This window comes from Octodon degus, unplaced genomic scaffold (assembly GCF_000260255.1).
Source record: "Octodon degus isolate 3935 unplaced genomic scaffold, OctDeg1.0 scaffold00046, whole genome shotgun sequence".
Classification (NCBI taxonomy): Eukaryota; Metazoa; Chordata; class Mammalia; order Rodentia; family Octodontidae; genus Octodon; species Octodon degus.
Window position 1 is genome coordinate 403190 of NW_004524622.1, and position 7075 is coordinate 410264.

General features: G+C 38.5%; 1 pseudogene; it reads right to left on the minus strand.

The window, feature by feature from the left end:
* Window positions 1-5864: 5864 nt before the first annotated feature.
* Window positions 5865-6734, minus strand: LOC101575430 (annotated as a pseudogene).
* Between the last annotated feature and the right edge of the window lie 341 nt (window positions 6735-7075).

The following is a 7075-nucleotide window of genomic DNA, read 5'->3' on the forward strand; positions in this document are numbered from 1 at the left end:
CTTGACTGAGGTAAATTCAACACATTTTAGTTTAATTTTCTCCAATTCAAACAGGACTTGCACAATGAGGTGAGTGTCTAACAATTCAAAGGAACAAACCATTAAATTAAAATTCCTAACTTGATTGTTTGAATCACACTGGGCTAAATTTACATCCTCCATAACACTGTGGGAATTCACTCTGTGGGAGGTTTTTCTAACTACGTTTTTTTAAGCAAACCTTTTCTTCTTCTCTTCTTTTTTTTAAGGGTGAATTACTTTTCACTGTACCTTTAACGATAAGAAGAAAGAAATAAAACCAGGCTCCAGGAGGAAACAATAAGGCAATAATTTTGAAATTAAAATACAGCACATGATGTATCAATATAATTGTCCTTCGTATGTGAAGATAACTCTGCTTCATGGTGTTATTTCCTGAGCACGCAAAACCTAATAAAATCTGGAGGGCTGAATTGATGAGAAATTCAGCATTAGAGATTATGAAAAACACACACTAAAACAGCCAAACAAAATTACTGAAAAACAATTTTAGTGGAGAATTATTTATTTAAGTAATGTGGGAAGATTTATAGAGCTCTTTCAACATTAAAATAATTCAGTTAGTTAAAACACTTAACTTGTATGTCAAAGGAAAATGTGATTATAAAACTAGCTATTTGACCTTGAGCAAGAGAATCTAAATTTCTATGCCTTGGATTTCTTAATGTTTTATTATTCATCCGTAAGGAAATTTCCACTTCTAAAATTTCTTATTATATGGTAGGTTTCTTTTTCCTTGTCCTTTTCATAAGTCTCATTTTTTCAAAATGGACTCATTTATTAGAAAACAGAAAAGAAAGGTTTGGTGAGGTCCAGCTCAGTCATGGGAGGGTTGGTGTCACACTGGCACAGCATCAACCCTGGAAGCATCTAGACACCAAGACCGAAAGTGGCTGAGACACTAATCTGTATTGCACAAACACCACCAGTTGTGCCATGTGACTCTGTGTCCATCAGTTAACTATCCATGGCCTTTGTTCAAAACTAAAATGCAAATGCTAACAACAGAGAGAATCCTGCTGCACAACTTTGGCGGGAGACCTCAATAGATTGTATGCATAATCTACCACAGATTAAGTGCTCAGTAAGTACTTCCCACTGTACCACCATCATGTGCACTACGATTAGTTCTCAGCTGTGATCATTATTTGGGGACTAAATTTGAAGGCGTTTAACATTTCAATTTGAACATGAATATTATAATTGAACATTAAATAGGAGAAATCTTGTGGAATAAATTTTTCATTCTTTATAAAATAATAAAACATCTACTCAAATAAATAAGAACTGTTTTATAATAATGTCATTTCACCTTGATTTCATAGTAATAAAAGAGGAATTTTTAAGCGTTGGTTCTACTATGAAGAATACAAGTGAAGGAAGAATATAATTTTCTTTCTGCCTTTTGGAATTCTTCTTTAGATTTCTTTTTTATGTATTTGGTACAGGGTCTCACCATATAGCTTAGACTCATAGTGATTCTTTGGATTTCTGCCCCCTCAGCGCTGGGATTACAAGCATGCGCCACTACCCCCGACTCAGTTGCCAACTCAGCACACCAGGGGTGGGGCCAGCACAGCATGTGGAACCAGGGATTGAGCCCTAGCCTCTGCTCTTGCCTAAGCAAGTGCTTTAGTCCACTGAGCTATCTTCCCGGCCCTTCCTTAGATTTTGAATTCTTTTATCAGCAAATTAATCCCTTCAATTTATAAACACAGAGACTTTATAAAAATTCTAATTGTCAAAAGATTATCTTATATTTTTTTATAATTTCTACTCTTTCTCATAATACTAACTCCTCTTGCTTGTACATGAGTTTTACCAGTTTTCTTGGGAGCCAGGAAGGTACAAGTCTCCTTGCTGTTTTTGCCAGATATTGTCATAGCATGTCAAGGAGTTCCCCAGCCCCCATCTGCACTGGTTAATTCCTAACTCTAGTTTATTTGAGGAGGCTGAATCTATTCATGAATATTAATACCATAGATTGTTCATAAAGTCATTGTAGACATTAAACAAAATAATATTTTTATTACACAGTTCAGGAAAGGAACGCATCCAGGGCGGAGAAAAAGGAACCCAGTAAGACCAAAGCCATGGCAGGGGAAGGCCGAAGGCCAGCCAGAAGGGCAAGCTGCCTTCATGGGGCCATGACTGCCCTTGTCTACACTAAAGACATCATCCACACCACTGCAGTGTGGGCTGCTCCCTGCTGTATGTACCTGGGTCAGTTCTACATTACATTGGCGTGTCACACAAGTCTCTCACACATGGCATTTGTGTCCTTGGCCCACTAAAGAGTAAGAAACGCTGGTGCTAGGGTAGCAAATGAGCAACAAGAAGCTCAAAGGTGGAGATTCACACAACACAACACCAATTCAGTGGAAGTAATGGTAGGAGACCTAAAAGAAGCTGAGGCTCCTAACCCCAAGAATTTTCAAAGAAAATGAGCAGAATCTGGAATTTCACCCCCAGATGTAGAATTACATGCAAATGTCAAAGTACACTCCCTTGGGCTGCTAAATTACAGGAGAAAAATATTTGGCTGGCACTCAGCTTCCTTGGGTACTCAACAATGTCAGTTCTAAAACTATAATAATAAATAAATACATATCAGCTCTAGTACAAGCAATGGTCTTTTTGTTTTTATTTTGAGTGGTATTCTGTTTACTTACTCACATATTTTTCTTCAGAGTACTTGCCCACATTTTTAGCCTTCTATATATTTTCATAGCCTTATTGATTTTCCTTCTTAAATCTGGTGGTGGTTCTTCTAGAATCTACATATGTGATCCCTTGTGCTGCTGCATATGGAGAAACAAACTTACACTACTTAATTCTTTCTTTCTTTCTTTTTAAAAAATAATCTTATTGAGAAAGAAGTAGCAAAAAGAAGTAGCAATGAAATAGTTTCAAAACAGGTTAGTAGGACAGTTACAATAATTAATACATTGCATATTGTTGTCTTTGTAGTAGTTATTCATAATACAAGATGTAGACATGATATCTTGTCTAAACACTATTAGTTCAAAACTTCTCATTGAACTGAGAAAATAGTTGTATATCTATGCTATTTTATATATACAGATATGTATATTTCTCACTACAAAATGGTCCTTGGTTTATATCTCCCTTTTTTGTTTACTTTTGTTAGAGAGGTATATTCCATTACCATTTATATATTCTAGGTGCATGAATTCAGCAGAGTAATCCAATACAGTCCAGTAGTCTATAATAGTAGTGGGTTATCCACATGACTGGCAATGTCAGAGGTTGTTGACTTGAGCCTTTTATAGCTCAGCATACTAATATGGCTTTACTTTTTAATACCTTGTTTTTATACTTTTCTGCTGGATGGTTAAGACCAAGTTAAAGCAAGACCTATATAACAAAAAATATAACTAAAAACAAGGACTATGAGGATAGCCAAAATGTTGGCCCTAGCTCTTCAAGATCAATGAGTACTCAGGATATAAGGGAACTTGTACTATAACATCCTGTAACTCAATGGTGTCCCAAATTTTCTGATCAAGGAGATTATGGGACCACAGAGGAAAGTGGAGAGTCACATGGAGAGAAAACATTCTCTCAGACTTTCACAGAGAACAAATTGGTCAGGCAATGGCCATAACTCTTCCACATGACTGACACTGAACAGAGATCTACAAATTGCTGTATAGGGTTTAAGAGTAAGTCCTGAGGAGATTTGACTACTTGATTCTATCTAATAAGCATAAACCACCATTGAGCCACAATAGAAGCAATCTATGGCTTTCTTTACCTTGTTTGTTTGTTTTTCCATTTGTACTCTGGTGCTTCCTTGCACCTAGATGGTGTCCCAAAGCCTCACACTGCCACAGGTAGGACTTCTCAGAAGTGGCTTGTTCTCGGGTGTGTGCCTCTGGTGATCAAGGATGTGACACTGGGACCCATTCACTGTGGGGAGACCTTAAGGCTGCCCCACACTGGGTGTGAATGCTACTCACCTTAAGTGAATAGCCTGGATTATATATAGGGGACAATGAAAGGGTCACTTCTTGTCACCCAATGCTTGAAGGCTTTCTGTCTTCTGCAAACTGCGTTTTCTCCTGCAATGTTCCTCCATCATGCCACCCTGCCTTGGAACCAGCCAACTCAGAACTAAAACCTCTACAAGCCATGAAGCAAATAAAGCTTTCCTCCTTTAAGTTTGCATGTCAGTTATTTTGTCTCCACAATGAGAAAAGTAATGAAGACATCTGGTGACATCAAATAGGTTCAGATCATACTATTATCCTAGAAAAAAATAACTGCAGGCTTCGATCCAAAGGGAAACTTCTACAGATGCTGACAAAATAATATGATTAACTATGGTACAGACAAGAAGGAAGGAAGAAAAGAAAGATACTTTATAATAAAAAAAAATCTGGTCTCTACGTGACAAAGTTATCAGCAAAATTTCTATATTGTCACAAACCAACTCTCAAAAACCTAGCCAAATACTAAGTAAAGTGACATAGTAAAATTATAGTTTATTATAACATAACTGAAAAACATGGTACTAATATCACTGATATTATTTAACTTGAGGCTTCTATCTTTCTTCCTTACTGATTCTATTGTCCTCTATGATGGTATCCTTTTTTGGGGGTGCATGAAAATCCAAATTTATTGAACTACTGATGCTAAATTATACAAAATTACACCACTTTAATTAAGGCTTTTAGTTTACATTCGGCCACCTCAAAGTAGTTGTACCATTAGGTTGGTCAATTTAAATCCTGTGGCTAGCTGTTGGATAGACACACAATCTTTACACCCAAATGTTAATGCATACAAAGCGACAAGGCATTGTTAAATAAAGCATCAACAGTTACTGCTAATGAGGCCTTGTGAACAATCACACGTGATTGGAATTGCTTCCCACGTTCACATCCACAGCACTCGTCCACCATGTAACATCACAACCAAAACGTTACACATGCGAAACAACCACTAACGGGCAAAAATACTGAGCCTGCATATTTGGTACTGCAAATACACATATGCATGAGCAAGCAAGGGATTCACAGTGAGAATCTACTGCTGCAGAAGCCTAAAAATGACTTGCAAAAATTGTTTAATCATTAAAAACTTCTTGTTGTAGACCCCCACTGTACACACAACTGTAAACATTGCTCCCTAGGTAAACAAAAAAGGAAACACAAATAATAAGGAAATTTGAAGAGTCTAGACATTGCCTTCCCAACAGATAGTAAAGGCAACGTCTTTAATCTAAGACATTTAACTGAAAGGACTATCATATTTTAAAGGCAAGATCATGGTCTCCACAGGTTTTTGAACTACATGGCTGTGTTAATCAAAGCAGTTATTTTGTACAATACAATGACAGTGACCTTGGGTTTTTTTTTTAAATTACAATAAACTACAGGTATCAAAGAAGCAAATTTTTCTGGAGTAGCCTATGTAGGGGCTCTGTGGATTTTCTTTTCATTATGCTAATATAGTGGTGCCTTTAGGATTTACATTATTGTGCTCTCCAATTCAAAGCATGAGGTGTGCTAAGGTACACAGTATAGCATTTTCATGCAGGTACAACAGTGGTGGGTGAAGGAATGTCTCCTACCAGTAATATGGGATGGAGCCTCTGGTTTTAACAGCTGCATACATTAAGACTATTACGTAAGTAAAAATCTCTCTTGTGATACTGGGGAATGCTTAGAATGTGCAAAGTGACAGAGTAGCTTTCATGTGCCTCTTACCGGCGCCACCCCAGGAAGGTCCATTTAAGATATCAGTAGGTTTAACAAAGTTGGAGGGCTGGCTCTGCTAACCTGGGCAACAGCTCTTCAGACCTGGTTCAGAGCTACAATGCGCTTAGTATATGAAAACAGCTGACATGACGACTTTTTGCGGGCTGTCCCGGGCACTGGAGGTTTTCTGTTAATTTGTCGCACTAGGTCATCAAAGATCTCATTAACATTTATTTTTAATTTTGCAGAAGATTCCAAGAACGCACAGTTGTTCTGCTGTCTTGCTCAATTTTGACCTTGCTCCTCTCCTACAGCTTTTTCATCTTCCAAATCACATGTATTACCAGCCATGATCACTGGAACATCACCAGTGTCTTTAACTTGAAGAATCTGTTCTCTCGGATCTTGTGAATCATTAAATGTGGACTGTGCTGTGATGGAATAAACTAAAGCGCAGTCTGGTCCATTTTTCATGTTATGAATCTCTCATTGCTGTAAATTGTTCCGCTTCTGCAGTATCCAAAATTTCAAGCGTACACCACTGTGCATCTACTTCAACTTGCTTTCTATAAGAAGCTTCTTCAAGGGCTAGCCAAATAGCTCAGTGGATTAAAGTGCCTGCAAGCAGGTGCAGGGGCCGGGGATTCGATCCCCAGGGCTGCCGTGCCGGCCTTGCCCCCAGGCAGCGCTGAGATGGCGATTGAGACTGGGCGTGGCGGCTCACGTTTGTAATCCCAGCTCTTCAGAGGCTGTAAACAGGCGGATCACCACGAGTCCGATCTGATTTTGTCCCTAAAATACAAAAATAAATAAATAAATAAATAAATAAATAAATAAATAAAATAAAATTAGAGAATCTTCTATCATAGGATATTTTTCAGCAAAAATTCCTTGAATAAATTGTACAGTCACAGCAGTCTTCCCAATGCCTCCCGAGCCACGAACGATTAACTTATACTCACGCATGATGCCAACTTGTCAGACTGGGTACCTCTCACGCTGTCACCAGGTCATCGCAGCCAACGTCACCCCGCGCTCCGTCCAGGCCGCTGCTCCGGGCGCCACGGCGCTCCTGCCCCTGCCGCTCCAGTTGGTTTTGATGGTATCTTTATTTGACTCAGTGACAAAAAGATTGCCAGGACTCTAAAACTTGTCTCAGGTTCAGTTCTACTAGGAAAGGTCATGCATTTTCCTGGACACACTCGCAAAAGCTTTGGAAAGGACTTGAATGGTACTAGACTGACTGGCTTTTGTCCTGCTTCAACCAATCATACGGCTGAAAAACTGTACCATGGTATGTCGATCAG